The 18,067-nt window shown below is 40.5% G+C and overlaps 1 protein-coding gene across 1 annotated transcript in view; it reads left to right on the forward strand.

Annotated features, from left to right (window-relative positions):
• Window positions 1-18,067, forward strand: part of LOC123261717 (potassium voltage-gated channel protein Shaker) — a 1,350,734-nt gene that overhangs the window by 1,141,384 nt on the left and 191,283 nt on the right. The gene's annotated exons all lie outside the window — the stretch shown is intronic.

Consider the following 18,067-nt stretch of genomic DNA (forward strand, 5'->3'; position numbering starts at 1 on the left):
TCTGATATTTACTCTTCTTCTTTCGGTGGAACGCAAGTCTTTGAGGACTTCTGTTGCAAACGTGTTGGTAGCGTTCCAGGCAGCTTCTGATGACAACATTGCTTCCACTAGTAAATCTGGCTGCATTCTCTGGTTCAGGATCCTCTCCAACTCTTTACGCAGTGGATCGAAACGAGGACATACAAAGAACACGTCCTCTGCATCTTCAGCAACTCCTGGGCAGGACGGGCACTCCGAAGAGTCATCGTGCTTAAAGCGGTGTAGATACTCTCGAAAACACCCGTGTCCCGACAACATCTGCGTGAAATAGTAATTGATCTCGCCGTGATTCCGGTTAAGTTAAATGTCGATCCAAGGTATGTGGCGGTGCGTCCACCTACCCTTCTCTGCAGCATCCCATCGTATTTGCAATCGGCCTATGCTGTTCTGCTGTTCTTCAATTCTAAGTTCTTCAGGGCTCAGTGCAGTTGACCTTTTTCGTTGGTAAAGGGCTCGTCTTTCCTCTGCTAGAACTCTAAGAGGTAGAGTTCCGGCAATGACACACACTGCTTCTTCTGGTATAATGCGGAAGGCACTAGCTACTCGTAGGGCACTCAGTCGATATACTGGTCCAGCTTTTCTCCATGATTTCTAGGTTTCCAGTGCATCAGCGTAAATGGATATTTCGTAAGTGAGCACTGATGTGACTACTGATGACAATAGTAGCCTCCTGCTCTGCATTGGGCCTCCGATGTTAGGCATCAGCCCTCACTACTGACGCTTTGGTACGGACGTCTTCCACCTGCTGCTTGAAATTGAGTCGGGCATCCAGCATCACTCCCAGGTAACGGATAAATGGTTATGATGTTATTTCTTGTTCTCCGACTCTCAACTTGATATTTTCAACCGTTTTTTCTACGAGTGATGAGCACTGGCTCGGTTTTATGCTTGGCTAACTGCAAGTTCATCATGTCCATCCACAAATTGACTCGTCTGAATGTAATATCAAATGCCATTTCTATCTCTTCGAGGTGCTTTGCGACGATGACGACAGCTACGTCATCCGCATATGCTGCAAGTTTGACTCCCGTGGGCAATGCTATTCTCAGCAGGCCATCATACATGATGTTCCATCGCAGAGAACCTAAAATAGATCCCTGTGGCACTCCTCCGGAGATTTTGTACACTTCCGTACCGTTCTTCGTGTCATATTTCAGAACCCTATTCGTGAAGTAGGTCGCTACCATTCTGCGAAGGTATCCTGGTAAGTTTTTTTCTTCTAGAGCCCGCATAACGCAGTCCCAGTTAGCGGAGTTGAGTGTGTGTGTGTGCGTGTGTGTGTGTGTGTGTTTGCGTGTGTGTTTGTGAGTGTGTGTGTGTAAATGAAAATTTATTGCGGTTTTAAAATTTAGGAAATTTTGTTTTATTAAACTTTTACCAGATTTTTAAGCTCGAAAAGCTCAAAATGACACGAAAATTATGGTTTGGAGCTCGAAGAGCTCAAAAACGTAGTAAGTGTAATTTTGAGCACTTAAATATGAAATTAGCGGAAAGTTGCAGGGATGACATTTAGGGTCAACCGTTTCTCTAATTTATTTTTAACTTTCCGCTAAGAAAATCCATGATTTCGAAAAATCAGGAAAGTATCGGTTTTAACCCGATTTGCAAAAATCGAGGTTCAACGGATCTCGACGTTTTGTAGCCGTAAGAAGCTCTCTTGACTATTTTTACTGTGATGTCTGTACGTCTGTATGTGTGTGTGTGTGTGTAAATGTTTTTTTTTTTTAACTTAGGGGGGGGGGATCCCTTTTACGGATTCCAGGCATAGCTGTTCGGCCTGAATATGTGGTGACTCGACGCACCGTCATACTACAACTCGACGCTAACGCCCCTACCCACTAAACCCTAAACCCCTTTTCTTCTTTCCTCTAATCCCTTATGGAAACCGCCGTCAGGCATTACTTTGTGAGGGGAGGATCTAGCTACTGCGATTCCTTCTGGTGGCTAAGGTTTTATTTTTCCTTCCTTCTAGTTTCTGTCATTTACCATTTTTCTTTCAATGAATGCGGCTCTGTAAGCACTTCGGTGGTAAACGTGCTTGTGGCGTTCCAGGCAGCTTCGGATGACAGCATTTCTTCTACTATTGACTCTAGTGTGATTTTCTTGTTCAGGATCATCTCTAACTCATCACGCTGTGGGTTAAAACGAGGGCACTCGAAGAAAACGTGCTCCGCATTTTCAGCAACTCTTGGGCAAGACGGACACTCTGGGGAATTATCGTGCTTAAAGCGATGAAGGCACTCTCGGAAACAGCCGTGTCCTGACAACATCTGGGTCAGATAGTAGTTGGCCTCGCCGTGATTCCGGTTAAGCCAAACGTCAATCCTTGGTATAAGTCGATGAGTCCATCTTTCCTTCTCCGTACCATCCCATAGTTGTTGCCATCTCGCTATACTATGTTGTCGCTCTTCAGTTCTCAGTTCTTTAGCGCTCAGTGTAGATGACCTCTTTCGGTGTTATAGGTTCCATCTTTCCTCAGCTAGGACTCTAAGAGGCAGAGTTCCAGAAATTACGCACACTGCCTCCTCGGATATTGTGCGGAAGGCGCTTGCAACTCTCAGTGCACTTAATCGGTAGACCGGTCCGGTTTCCTTCATGATTCTTGGGTCTCCAGCGCGTCTGCCCGACGGATATTTCATATGTGAGCACTGATGTGACTACTGACGACAGCAATAGTCTCCTGCTCTGTTTCGGGCCTCCGACATTCAGCATCAGTCTTGATAGGCTAGTTACCACCGCTGATGCTTTAGCACTTACGTGTTTGATCTGTTGCTTAAAGTTCAGTCGGGCATCCAGCGTCACCCCCAGATATCGGATAAATGGTTGCGATGCGATCTCCTGCTCGCCGACATTCAGCTTGATGTTTTCTACGATCTTTCTGCTGGTGATGAGCACAGCTTCAGTTTTGTGCTTGGCTAACTCCAACTTCATCATCTCCATCCATAGGTTAATCCGGCTAAATGTTATATCGAAAGCCAGATTGATCTTTTCCAAGTGTTTCGCGACAATTACTACCGCTACATCATCGGCATATGCAACAAGTTTCACCTCTGATGGTAATGCAACTCTAAGGAGACCATCATAGATGATGTTCCACGGCAAAGGACCCAAAACCGCGCCCTGTGGCACTCCTCCGGTTATTTCGTACTCCTTTGGATTGTTTTTTGTGTCATATTTGAGGACTCTGTCTGGAAAGTAGTTTGCTACCATTCTGCGCAGGTATCCTGGCACTTCTTTATCTTCGAGAGTTCGCATGATGCAGTCCCAGTTAGCGGAATTGAAGGCATTTTTGATGTCCAAGGCAGCCACTAAACAATACTTCTTTCTGCCACGTTCCCATCTCTTTTCAGCGATTGCCTCCTTAGCTGTATCGACCACCAGGTTGATCGCATCCAGCGTTGATGGTCCTTTCCGGAAACCATACTGGCCTTCTGCTAGAAGTGGATCGACGACTGCTTCTATTCGTTGGTGCATTATACGCTCTAATATCTTACCCGCTGTATCCAGCATGCATAGTGGTCGGTAGGATGATGGCTCGTCAGGTGGCTTCTTCCCTTTAGGGAGAAGTACAAGTCTTTGCTGTTTCCATCTTCTAGGAAAAATATTTTCTTTGAGACACGAATCGTAGGTATCTAAGAATAGATTTGGCGCTGCTTTAATAGTTGTTTTTGAAGCAATATTCGGGATTCCATCCAATCCCAGCGCCTTATTATTCCCTACTCAGTTGCACGCCTCCATCAGTTCCTCTTCTGTGAAAGGTGGAATGTCTTCTCGATTTACTGGCAATGAAGAATAGCCGAACTTACTTTGTCGAGGAAACAGCGTAGAAACTATTCTTTCCAGGAGCTGTGGACACGTAGGTGATAGCATTGGCTGGCGCTTCAGGTGGGTCATGACTGTTATGTCCACCCGTAAAATTTTTCTTTTAAATTTAAATCACCCGCGCAGATAGAAGACTTCTCCATGCGCGAAAGCCACAATAAAATAGAAGCTACGTGACTGCTGATTGACTAGCGGGGACTTCTGCAAACTCAGCATCGCGAGCATTTAAAAACGAGAAACGGAGACCACTCCCGGTCTTTGTTAATTAATTCGACTTCCGCGTTTAATTGACGGGCCCGTGCCTTGTAGAGTCCTTTGCTTTAATTTGCACTGCACTTAAAGGAAGTTTGGACGTGGTTTAACCGGCAGGCCACGTATTAATTTTAAGTATCTTAGAGAGTCGTATTCTCAAAGTTCTAATTTGCCCTGCTTTTAGGCGAGAATTCGGCCAGTAAGTAAATCATAGAGAACCGTATTCTCAAAGTTCTAATTTGCCCTGCACTTAGGCGAGAATTCGGTCATTAAGTTTATTCAAAATTTCCTAAAAGCTAGTTTTGCGCACTTTACCCTACGGGGGACTGGAGGACGTTAGCTCAAATTCAAATAAAATTTATTATAATAATTTCGATTAAATAAAATTTGTGAAAGTGTAAAAGTTTTGGTGTTAATTGAAATAAATCTTAAAAAGAAGTGAAATCAGTTTAAATCAGTTCATTTCACAAAATAAGAAGCCCGTAAAATAAGCAGCCCAATTCCATCCTAATCAATCCGCTGCAAGGACCAATCAGAGGGCCCAATCCAGGAAAAGGGCTAACAGCAGCCCCGGAGTCACGGATCCGGTAATAACTAAAAACCCTGCAAAGAGTAAGTACATCTATTCTTAATAAAATCCGTAATCAGTCTCAAACGAAGGCGTGGTAAATTCGTCCGTCGAAAACGTCCCACATAAATAATTAAAACAACGGAATTAAAACTCCGTTGCGTATTCTTTAAACCGTTAGTCCAAACCTCCACCGTTTACGCTACCACTTAAACGCCCTTGGACATAACATAAAGAACACTGGTGGCAGCGGCTAAATTTCGAGTACGAAATTATTTAACTTTCGTTTGAGAAAATTTAAATTCTCTAAAATTATTTTTCTTTTCTTTTTCGAACTATCTAAATCTTTATTAACATCAAGTAAATTCCACTGTTAAGTAAATTCTAGTTTTGACAGTTTAAAATCTCTTTCTTAAAAACTAAAATTATCAGTTTCTTTTATTCTTAAATTTTATAAATTTTCAAGTCTTATTTAAAATTCGTAAAATCTTGTTGTATATATCATTAACTCCAGAAATTCTAATTTTTGTTTAACATTTTTTTTGTTCACATCAAAGTTTTTCTTATAATTTGCTAAAGAATTTTCTTTTTATTTATTTAAAGGAGTTATAAAATTTAAAATAAAATCATTTCTTTTCATTATCTTTTTCACCTTTTATAATAATTTTCTTCTCTTAGTCTAAATAATAGAATAAAGATTCGCTGACGTTTCTTTATTCGAGGTGCGGCTCGCATCACGCGGACTCGCACGTGCATCTCTTGTCAGCAAAAGTATTATACGTCCGTTTAAAGAATTATTTTGCTAATTAAGCAGTTTACGAGTATTATTTTTAAATTCTATTATTCAAATTTTATTTATAAAAGTTTATTTTTGCCTTTCATCATTTTAATCTATTTCTAGAAATTAGTTAGCAAGAACTTATTTTGGCTAAGAGTTATTTTGAACCCTTTACACTTATACCTACACATTACAAGAAGGGTGCTTTGAATTTAGCACCTTCTCTACACGAAGGTTTCCAGTTCTGGAAAGGTGCTTAACAGCACTTTCTTTAGCTGAGAAAACTTTCACAAAACTCAACTCTTGGGAAGGGTGCTTTGAATTTATTACCTTCCCTTGATCACATTTACTTGGCTAAAAATAAAATTTTTTACCAAAATAAGTCAGAAAAAAAACTTAAATAGTCGAAAATTTTTTTAAAATTTTTGTTTATATATATAAAATTTTTTTTCTCTCCCAGAATTTCTCTCCTATCCAGAATTTCTGTTGACTCGAGATGCTACTACTTTAATAACAAATTTTTTTTGAATGAAAATTTTTTTGATATTGACTATTATTTGATATTGATTACTGTTGTTAAAATTAAGAACCCTTTTGCCCTCATTTATAATATTAGGCTTTCGATATATAATTACGAATACCGTATGAAATTTTGTCTGATCCCTCCAAACAACCGAATTATATTTTCGTGAGCTGAAACTTAGAAAAAAAAAAAAAAAAAAAAAAACGGAAGAGAAAATTTTTTTTTGTGTTTTGTCGTTTTTTTTCTTATTTAAATATTAAATTCGCTGACAATTAATAAAGAATTTCTTTTTCATTACTGTCTAATTAAAATATTCGATTCTTCTTTTATTACTATCTTGAAATTGCTTATAGTAAACACACGTCCTTCAACTCTTCCGTGTCTATCCGTTCGTACTCAACATACTGCAACTCTATACACACGATAACTAATCTTTTTCTCCGGTTATTGTACTCTACAGCTGTGACCTACTTACCTAGTGACCGATAAAAATACATCACGATTTAAGTCATATACAATTCAATTTTTTATTTTTCTTTATTTTGAGTTCTTTGAGCGAAAACTTTCTTCTTAAAACTTCGTTCAAATTCAAACCTCACCCGGAATAGCTAAATTTTCCCTCAAAGTAAACCACCCTGTAATCGTGGAACTCTTCGAGGACAAGTCAGGAACGTTTTTCGTCCCTTGTTCAAACGACTTTCCGTTTGGAGTCATGGCTAGGAGAACTTTCCGTATCGATGCCTCTATAAACGAGGAAAACCTTAATGCTCAGATACAAACCCTAGCTAAAGAACTTCATGATGCCCTTCCCTACTTCAACGGAGAAGGTCCAAACGCCGTCAAAGATTTTGAATTATTCGACGGGATAGTCAGAAACTGGTTACCAAGTATCCCAGCAGATAAACAAGACTTCTTTGCTCGCCGTGTAGCCCAAAAACTATACGGACGAGCCAAAAGACTGGTCGAACATGTTGAACTAAGCTCAGTTGAAGATATCCTACTCGTTTTAGGTCGAAAACTCAAAAGGGGCGACCCATATATCACCTGGCAGAAAAATTTAGCCGCTGCAACCCCAAAAGATTCCGAAAATATCGAAGACTTTTATTATCGTTTAAGCGAGATGGTTCGTCGTATCGAACTCAATGCTCCCGAAGATGACAGACCTGTAGTTAAACGAACATTTGAAAAGACTGCAGCTACTACACTGTACGAATATCTGCCAGACTTTTTAAGATGCCTATGCAAAATAAAAAGAGCCGAAACTCTAGACGATATGTACAAAGCAATTGAAAATGATGCGTACAGAAGACCAGAACGTAGACGGCCTACAAGAGACGATGGACTCATACCGGGAGAAACTCTCCCACCTTCAGTAGAATTTCACAGACGATCTGGACAAGACGGTAACAGACATTACCCGCAAATGCCGAGATCTTCTCGAGATTATGATGATCGGGGTAATTATCGCGAACTGCCTCGTACTTTAACATACCAAGAATACAGTCAACCTGCAAGGACAAGCTCCTCTGGACCATTACACACTACTGACTATTACGAAGACCCATTCCCTGACACGTATGAAGACTACGCTCCTGACAGTCACTACGGGCAAAGTTATCGAGTAGAACAACAAATGATGGGCTCTACTTTCGCGTTCGGAACCGAGCGAAACACGCAATATATACCTAAGACACAAAATTATTATCAACCGCGACCTTTTCAAAATTATAACCAAAATCGTTATCATCCGGGAGTACCAAGTCCTACAAAGAGAGCGGTACGCTTTGATGAAGACGAAGATTCGGAAGAAGCAAAATTACGGCACAAATCGGACTCGACGATAATCTGTAACTGTCTATTCTGCCCAAAAGGAGAACGTCAACACGCGTACGATCCTTTAAACGGATCGGGCGCTCGTCAACCGGAGGCAATGGCGAGTATGCCCGTCCAATCTCCGTCTACTTCAACGAGGACTTCCAGCAATTATCAGCAGTATCCAAGGAGTCAATATCGAAATTATCAGAATCAATACCCTCGATCAATTCTACAAAATTCCCAGAAACAAGTACTAGAACATCAATCAACTATGACGGAGCCAATGTCGCTACCGAGACCGGAACAACCATCAATCCAGAGCAACACGATGTCACCAGCAGGGCAGCAGAGCCCTCAAATGATGACCGCAGGAGAGCTACGAGCCCAGGCGAGGACGAACCAAAGTGTCTAACAACAGGAAGAGGCCCAACAGTCTATCTACGAAGTCCAGCACTTCGAAAAGGCGGAGTAAACGCCCTCCTCGACACCGGTTCCAACCTTAACTTACTCTGCATAGAAGAGCTATGCGACGGAGCCCTCTTTAACAGCGAAAACACGGGAGTAGTCGGAGGTATTACTACAAGCTCAATGCCTATAACCGGTTCTATCAGCCTAAAAATATTCGGAGCTAAAATCACGTTCCATCTCGTACCAAAACCACCCGGCGGTTATAGAGCTATTCTCGGAAACGAATTTTTCATTCAAAATCGAGTAACCATCTCGTTTTACTGGAACACTCTAGTAATGAAAAACAGACCTATACAACCAATACCGATCATCAACCCACGAAGGTTCCCCGAGCAAAAGATCCTCGCTCTAGGAACCGGGCCAAAGGTATACATCTCGTGTAATCTGCGCCTACGTAATTTCCAGCGATTCCTCATCGATACAGGCGGGGATGTATGCCTCATCAATGTATCCGCGTTAAAACCTGAAACAATTATCGACACTGGAAAAGCTAGGAAATTCCAAGGTCTCAGCGACAGTACCTTTGAGACTCTAGGAGTAGCTAAATTAAAAATTCTCAACATCGAAGTCGAATTTCAAGTTTGCCGGGAGGATTTACCATTCCCCGGAGTGGGAATCTTGGGAAACAATTTCCTTGAAACCGAAAAAGCCGAAATTTCTTATGACAATCAAACCTTAGTTCTATTATCTTCTCCAACAAAAAAAACCTCCTTTAGCCTTGAAACAAAGCCTTCTTCAAGCTATACACTACCACCTCGTATGAAAATAGTAGTAGCAATACCAGTCCAGGACTTCGAGAAGAGCGAGGGATATCTTCCTCGAATGAACCTTCCAGAGGGAGTCCTTGGAGGAGAGGCCGTTGTCAAGGTAGAGGACGGGTATGCCACGTGTATGGTCATTAATCTTAATTCAAATCCAGTCGACATAGACATCGGACCCCAAGCACTCGAAGATTTCGAGTTCAGTAACCCTAGATCAGACGGGGACGAGTCCGATGACCCTTCCATCGAAAATTCTAGTCGTATAGCCAATCCGGAAGTACGTATTAAGACCATACTTCAGAAAATACCCCTAGGTCATCTAAATGAAGAAGAAAAAGAGCAAGTTCAAGAGCTTATAAAATACAACCACGATGTCTTTCATCTCCCTGGAGACAAACTGGGTTGCTCGAAAAATTTCACCTGCCGGATTGAAACTACCACCAATGAACCGGTGAGAATAAAACAGTATCGATTTCCCCCAGAACATCGGGAAGAAATTGCCAGGCAGGTTGAAAATCTTGAAAAACAGGGAATAATTCGAAAATCTAACTCTCCGTACAATTCACCTTTGTGGATTGTACCAAAAAAATCTAATGACCCTTCTATAAAAAAATATAGAATGGTTATCGATTTTAGGCAATTAAATAAAATCACTAGAGGGGATGCCTATCCTTTACCCCTAATTATCGATATTTTAGACCAGTTAGGCGACGCTAATTTCTTCAGCGTCTTCGATCTCGCCATGGGTTTCCACCAGGTCCCAATGCACCCCGCTGATGCACCAAAAACGTCATTTTCGACCCCAGATGGCCACTGGGAATATTGTTGCATGCCTTTTGGCCTAGAATGCGCTCCGTCTATCTTCCAACGAATGATGGATTCCACTTTAAGCGGGTTAAAAGGGACGGAATTATTTATTTATATCGACGATTTAGTTAGCTATGGTAAAACCCTAGAAGAACATGGGGTGAGAGTTCACAGATTATTCAATAGATTGAGAGAAGCGGGTCTCACTCTCCAACCTGAAAAATGTAAATTTTTCTGTCCAGAAGTAGATTATTTAGGTCATGTAATAACGAAAGAGGGCATAAAACCAGACCCGAAAAAGGTTTCATCACTAAAAAATGCCTCGCGACCTAGAAGCCATACGGAAGCCAGAAAATTTATGGGACTCGCCAATTATTATCCAAGGTTTATCCAAAATTTCGCTGAAAGGGCTAAGCCCATAACAGATCTTACGCGAAAAACAAAACCTTTTATATGGACCGAAGAAGTGCAAATGGCATTTGACGATATCAAAAAAGCCCTCTGCGAAGTCTCTTGCGTTTCAAGAGTATTTCACGACACCGAAACCCGATATACGGACGTAGAAAAACAATGCCTGGCAGTAGTTTACGCAATTCAACAATTTCGACCGTATCTACAAAAACATTTTACTCTAATAATCAGTAGGGGACGGACGGGCAAGACGGAGAGGGCGGGTAAAATGAATAATCGTTTTAAATCGCTGGTCGGTCGATAGAAACATTTTAGACAGCAATCTATCAATCTATTATGTAACTACACTTACCGTTATCGATAAAGCATTGGTTTTGCATACTTGTGGGAATTTTTTTTTATAAATATTGAAATTTAGGAAAAAAAAAAAATTTTAAATCGTAAGTATACAGTACTTAGTTTAATGTTGTTAAGGACGATGCAGATTTGATTTTTTTTCTTCATATTCAGGACGCGGTTGATATTTTTGCGACGATTGTTTTGATTGAAATGTATTTTCCAATCAGTATTCGTTTTACGCGACCTGAGTATTCATTTTGCCCGCCCTGGTAGGGCAAAACGGATAATGTTGACTTTTTTTTTTTTTTAATTTCGAAGAAGAATTTCTTTGTTATTATTTTTATTTTACTTCAATTATAAACTTCAATTACCCAAAAAATTATTAGCCAAAGTTAAGAATGGATATGATTGTAATATATATTTGTTATTTCATTTTCAAATTAAAATATCCGTTTTGCCCGTCCTTCCCCTAGCCCTTGCGTTACTTGGTTAAGGGATAGCGCAACTGTCACCGAAAGACAAGCCAAATGGCGCTCTAAATTAAGTAGATACAAATTTAACGTCGTAGTCCGCCATAAAATCACCGAGCAATACGCGGAAGGGCTTTCTTATAACCCAGAAGGGCGTCCAGAATCTCCAGAACTCGCAATAAATAATAATACCGAAAATAACTCTCTAGCGTTACCGATTTCTGCTTTAACGAAACTAAAAAGGTCAAACAAAATGCTCTCAGACGAAGAGGCGATCCAATCGGTCAAACGCCCCGGTCGCCCTATCGAATCTAAAAATCGACCACGAGTCAGCAGCGCTCCTGAAGTAAGAGAGACAATTGCCTCTCGACTTAGAAAAAGAGAAATGGGAAAAACGCGAGTCCCACCAAAGGTGAATTATCACGAGACCAGCGATCTCGACCTAACTTCAGAAGATCCGAAGTCTCAAGAAACCAGAAATGAAGAGGAGGGGGACGACGAAGTCTTCCTTCCAGGACCAAGTACGAGTAACCAAACACCAGACATTGGCCAAGAGGGGGACGACGAGGCGGAGAAGGACGATGAAGCCGAAAAGGACAGCGAAAAGAGGGTTCCACAAAAACAACGACGGTCAACTCAAGAATTAGTAGAAATGATCGACGAACTCCTCAAAAGACGGCCACCACAGGAAAACACCTATCGAGAGCGAGCTCTAGAGAAAATCCGTCGAGAAGAAGCGATATTCAACTATAATCCCCAAGAGTTAGCTGAAATAAAACGAACGAGTTCTGAGACAGCGAAAACAATTCGCCTAGCATTAAGTAAAATGCCTCCACTCTGGCGTAATGAAGAAGACTCCTTAGACAATGACACCGCAACCGAAATTTACGTCGACGAATTTCTCAGAGACAACAGCGAAAACCCTGAGGAAAAATCAAGTAGCGATATTAGTCCAGAAGACACCGAGAAAAGCGAAGATCCCAGCGAGGCGGAGCATCCCACCATCATAGAGCCAGCACCATCGACCTCAGCAGACGACATCAATTTCAGAAACGTCACCGATACATACGATAAAAATGAGTCAAACATAAATACTCTCACTCCCCGTAACGTAAACAGATCGCGATTCGCGGGATATTTAGGAGACGGTCCGGAACCCCGAACCCCAATCTTCGGAAGAGTCCTCATTCCCGATGAATTAGCGGCCATGGGAATCCATTATGACCATGCTAGTGGCCAAATCGTAGATGAAAACGGTGAAGCCATAAACGAAAGGGCCGAAACCGAATCGGCCAACCCCAATAACATACCTAATGAAACAGAATCGGAACAAAATAATTCACAGATTAATAATAAAATTATTCAATCACGCAGTAATTCAGTAAAATCCAGCTCAGAAAAATCTAGCGATTCCGATAAAAATAGACGCGAAACAACTACAAGTGGGAATAAAACAGTGGGGGATGACGTAGGGAACCACCGATTTGGACCTCCCTTTGTCGCCTATGACCCTCCAACTTCCGAAGAGGCTGAAGATATGTTTGCTGAAAGGCGCCATCGACCAAGAATATCTTCTCCCTCGAGTTCAGACGAAAGTATACCGCCAAAAGGGTCCGAAATAAAAATCAAATTTTCAACCAGCCGAGACGGGCTTACTTATGCCCGAGACCACTTAGTACACTTTTTAGCAGCTGCCTGCGAGATAATAAAACCTGTAGCGAAACTGCTCCGCGACTTAAAATTTATAAATGCCGACGACCTTCACGCCTCAAAACCTACAAAGGGGGACGTATTTGTCACCAAGTTAGGTCGTTGTAAGATCTTTACGGTATTTATTAAAACAAAACATTTCGAAAAATTAGATCCAATCGACCTGATCGAAGGATTGAGAAATCTTCGAGAATCAATGCACAAACATGACATTCATTCATTTCGCTGTGCAAAGCAGGGCGATGAATTTGACAACTTAGACATTCAAGCTTATTTATTACACGAGTTAAGAGACTGCCCAATAACAATTACACTGTGCGAAGGGAACGTCGAGGTACCAGACGAATCCCTTCGAACAAAGATAATTGAAGAAAATCATAACAGCTTAATAGGGGGCCACAAAGGTGTAGTAAAAACGTATTGGCGTATTCGCGAAAAATATTACTGGCCAGGAATGAAAGATAAAATCTACAATTACATACGAGCATGCGAGATATGCCAGAAAAATAAACTCACGCGAATAAAAACAAGACAGCCTATGTCTATCACCGATACACCTTTCGAACCTTTCGAAAAAATTAGTATAGATACGGTAGGACCCCTACCTATGACCCCCGATGGAAATGTACATATCCTAACAATCCAGGATAACTTTTCAAAAGCAGCTGCCGCAGTTCCTCTCCCCGATATCAGAGCAGTAACTGTTGCAGATGCTCTTTTAAATCATTATATCGCCCTTTATGGGTGCCCCCGCGTAATTCTATCAGACAAGGGCACCTCATTTACAAGTAAATTAATTCAACAGCTAGCCAAGGCGCTGAAAATTCAAAGAATAACAACTTCTTCTTATTATCCACAATCGAACGGAGCCTTGGAACGATCTCACCAGCCTTTAGTCGATTACCTCCGGGCTTACGTAGATAAATTCAGTAACTGGGATCGGTATATCCCAATGGCAATGTTAAATTATAACACCACCGTGCATACAGCCACGAAATTTACACCATACGAAATTTTGTATGGGAGAAAAGCTCGGAGTCCGACCCAATTTCCGGACTTTAGTAAAATCGAATCTTATAACGATTATCTAGCAGACTCAATTAGTCGAATTTCCGGAATTCAGCGAATATCAGCGGAAAATTTAACTAGAGCGAAACACGAATCAAAAGTCCGGTTCAACAAACATATCCATCCGACAAAATTTAATGTAGGAGATTTCATATACACGTTGAAGGAACCCAGAAAAAATAAATTAGACCTTTTACACCGGTCCATACGAAATAATTGAAATAAATGAAATGGGAAATTTAATAATAGAAAAAGAAAATGGGAAACGAAAATTACTCCACCCCAATAAGGCCAAACCAGCCAGCCGCGAAAAATTTGACTAAAAAGAAACCCAAGTTGTTTGTTTCAGTATATAAAAGCCAATACAATTTCAACATGAACACCGTACTACTTCTCTTCCTAGGATTGGGATACTTGGCATGGAGTGCGGGAGAGACGAGAATAAAACCAATGGAAGCGAACCCAGGCCTACTCTACGATCCATTCAAGAAAATACACATGGTTCGCGAGGAATGGCAACTCATTAGTTCAATCAACATCGAAAAATTGGTGAATCTGTACCCACACTCGAACCAAAGCCTATGGGAAGCCTATGGAATATGCTCAGCAAAATTCAATCATCCAATCTGCACGTCATACTTGAGGGTCAACAGTCATCAAGAAATACAGGCAGAAATCCAACAAGCCCAACATCGCCTGAGACAACTCCTCGAGGACCCACAACTAGAGGAATTCGATTCACAAAACCGCACAAAAAGAGCTCCCTGGTTCGGATTCGTAGGTACAATAGCTTGAGAACTGTTTGGGACTACAGCGACAAAGAGCACATAACCAAGGAAATAGACAACCTATACCAAAACAATAGGGAATTAGTACACTTATCTCAAAACAACACTCACATCATCAAGAGTGAAATAAATGAGATCCTTAAACACGAAGCAAATATAACCGAGAGGATCAAGGAATTGGTCCGAACATCAGCCTACCTCAAGCATGCAATAAATAAACAATTGAGCGATCTACAAAGAATCCAATTGTTCTCAATGGCTGGAGATGAACACATTCAATGATATGTTCATTGATATCCAACCATCTACGGATGACCAACCATCTACGGACTCTAAACAACGCAGAAAAGATTATAGAAGAAGCAAATTGGGGTAGACTCACCTATTTAATAGTGTCAGCCAAACAACTGCATCAAGCAACCGCTGACATGATGAAAAAACATCCGACGCTGAACCCACCTCAACCTCTGAATCACATGGACATCAATACACTAGCCAGGGTGTCCACGGTGGAAACAGGAAAAACAAATGGACATTTCCTGATAATAATTACAGTTCCACTATTCGACCAGGCGCCATGGTTAGCATATGAGCTAAAATCACTTCCCAAGCCCGAGAAAATCGGAGACCAAATATCAACATTGACGATTCAACCAAAATCGAAATACCTCGTGTCAGAACCATCGTTTGATGAATATTTTCTCGCTGAACAAGATTATATCAATAGCTGCAAGCCCATCGGACCGGACATGGCATGTCCACCGGACTTTCCGTCCAAAGCAACCAAGTTGGTGAATGAGGTAGATTGCGAAATGGAACTACTAATGAATCCGAAAACCAAAAATCTACGGGATTGTAATGTAAGAATAATTACAAAATGCAAGCTAACTTGGATAAAAATGAACGAGAAAAATACCTGGACATATTCGACGTGCAGGCAGGAAAATATTCAATGGAGATGTCCAGGACAAACAGCCAAAAATCAGGTAATTAATGGGACTGGCCTAATACACATCCAGCAGGGATGTCAAGTGACGTGTAATGAATACACTATTCGAGGGATAGCTAGAGAGTCAACGAAAATAGACCTCATCGCCCCGAGTTTTAACTTATCCTTGGAAACGTTAAACTCAAGCCTGAAAATCAACAACGCAGCTCCATATTTGTTAGCACAGAATCAAGATCTAGCTACGATCATCGACAAATTTGAACCTTGGGGCCAAGGTCTAGAAGAAAATGAAGAAAAAATGTCACTGATAGCCCTGGATCATCAAAAGGAAGAAACCAGTCGGAAAATAACTATCGGAACAGTATCAACTATTGGAATAATATCACTCATAATTGGAGGGATAGCTATACAAAAAACTATCCGCCGATTCATATCAAAACCTCCACAGACCAGCAGAAAAGACGGAAATCCAGTAGTAATCGAGCTGAAAACAATCGAAGAAAAAACATCAGGCCTACTAGATATCAACAAAACACCTCCAACAAGAACCGATACCGAGAACGAGAAAAACGTCTCCATGGAAACAAAAATAACAACCAAAGAAGCTCTAGAAATCATCAAAGCATCGGAGAAGCCGAAAACGTTCCGACTGAGAGACTACAAATCACCGATCTAGACAAAAAAAAACCAACATCGACATCATAGAACATAGAACTTAAGCCCATCGATTAAAGAATTGTTAAACAAACTGATGACATCTTTGCGGAAAAAGTAAGAAATAACTTTAAAATTATAATAGAATCCTTTCTCTCCTTTATAATTTCACTTTACAAAAATAATAGAAAAACTCTTTATGCCAAAAACGAGTCAACAGTTTGAACAAATAATCTAATCTAAAATACTTAAATAAAACTCCTACCTTAATAGATAGTTGATAGTATAATGAAAATCAGTAAATTTATCCGTATTATGAAAAATTTTTGCTGCGTTACGACTCACAAGACTGGAAATAATATTATCTCCGGCCTTGGGGGGACGAGTGAAAATAACGCAGAACGCCAAAAAAAAAAAAAAAAAAAAAATCAATTATACTTTAAGAAATCGAGCTAACGTCACTCATTAAAACCGTTCCAAATTATTAAATCATAAAGATTTGTTTCTCTTTGTAAAATTCTTATTTCGAACACTCAATATCCAATAAGAGTGAGCATAAGTAAGAACGGGAACAGGAGGAGTCATCTAGCGGTAATTATAAAAGAACTGCTACATCAAGCAAAGTAGCTTACCGACGCTCGCTCAATTACAGTCGCCTCTCGGTAAGCCACGCCTACTACACTACAACCGTGCCGCCTTCAATGCATGCTCCATACACAACACACACGTACATACATATACCGATACCTACCCTCCCACCATACCACCTTCCCAGATTTAATTCAAAAAATTTTTTCTCTTATCCGTATTAATCGAAAATTAGATTTTTTCCTTCCTCCTCTTTTAAATTTATTCCTTCTATTTTAGTTTTTCATTTTTTTTCTCTTCTTTTTCTTTATCTATTTATTTCACTTAATTCTTGTTTCACTTTATTCTTACCTTCTTTCTTATTAATTCAAATTCTACTTACCTTCTTGTTTTTCGTCATAACTACTACGATTATCACTATCATTATTATTAAGAGATGAGAAAAAGGTATAGAGAAAAATAAAGAGACAAAATAAAAAGAAAAAGAATACCTTTTATTTTGAAAAAAAAAATCAAAAAAAAAAAAAAAAAAAAAAAATATTTTTTTTCACAAATAACATTCTCCTTTCCTTTTCTTTATTTTACTATCTGACACTACTATTAGCTCGGCCACCGGAATGCGAAAGAAGGGACCTGACATCAGCTCTTCTCTCGAGACCGACGACACTCAATACGCCTAGCCTGCAACAAAGAAGCAAACAAAAGATAAAATAATCGCCAACAATCAGAATGCTGCTTAAGTAGACATTCCAAAGAAAAACTTTTGAAGTATTTTATAATGACTTACCATCACGTCATGGTGACCAAACCATTGAAGATCGCCTCAATTAAAGCGATCCTCAACCGCTCGATGTCCTCGCTGTTGGGGCACACCATCTCCTCGAGTTCCGAAGATCCTGCTAAGCCTTCGGCGCCTTGCAGGCAGAAAAAGGTCGCCGCTTCCACGATCTCCGGAGGAAGAGAACCAAACACGTCCATAAATCGAAAAGCCAAAAGCAACGCCCGGCTTGGATTCACCGGACGTGCCAGAGCCTTCAAGATCTTAATGCCCGCTCTTATGTCCTAGAAAAAAAAAAAAAAAAAAAAAAATAAAAATTATTATTTTTTTTATGGGAATAGGACCTTCTCTATTTATTCTTCTCCTTCCCTTCACTTTTTCTATTTCTTCTCCCACTGAATGCATCAAAATTTAACTTACCTTCTCCCCGTGAACCATTACGACCATCTGGTACCAAGTACCATATCCCTCAAAATTCT

This window comes from Cotesia glomerata, linkage group LG3 (genome assembly GCF_020080835.1).
Source record: "Cotesia glomerata isolate CgM1 linkage group LG3, MPM_Cglom_v2.3, whole genome shotgun sequence".
NCBI classification, from domain to species: domain Eukaryota; kingdom Metazoa; phylum Arthropoda; class Insecta; order Hymenoptera; family Braconidae; genus Cotesia; species Cotesia glomerata.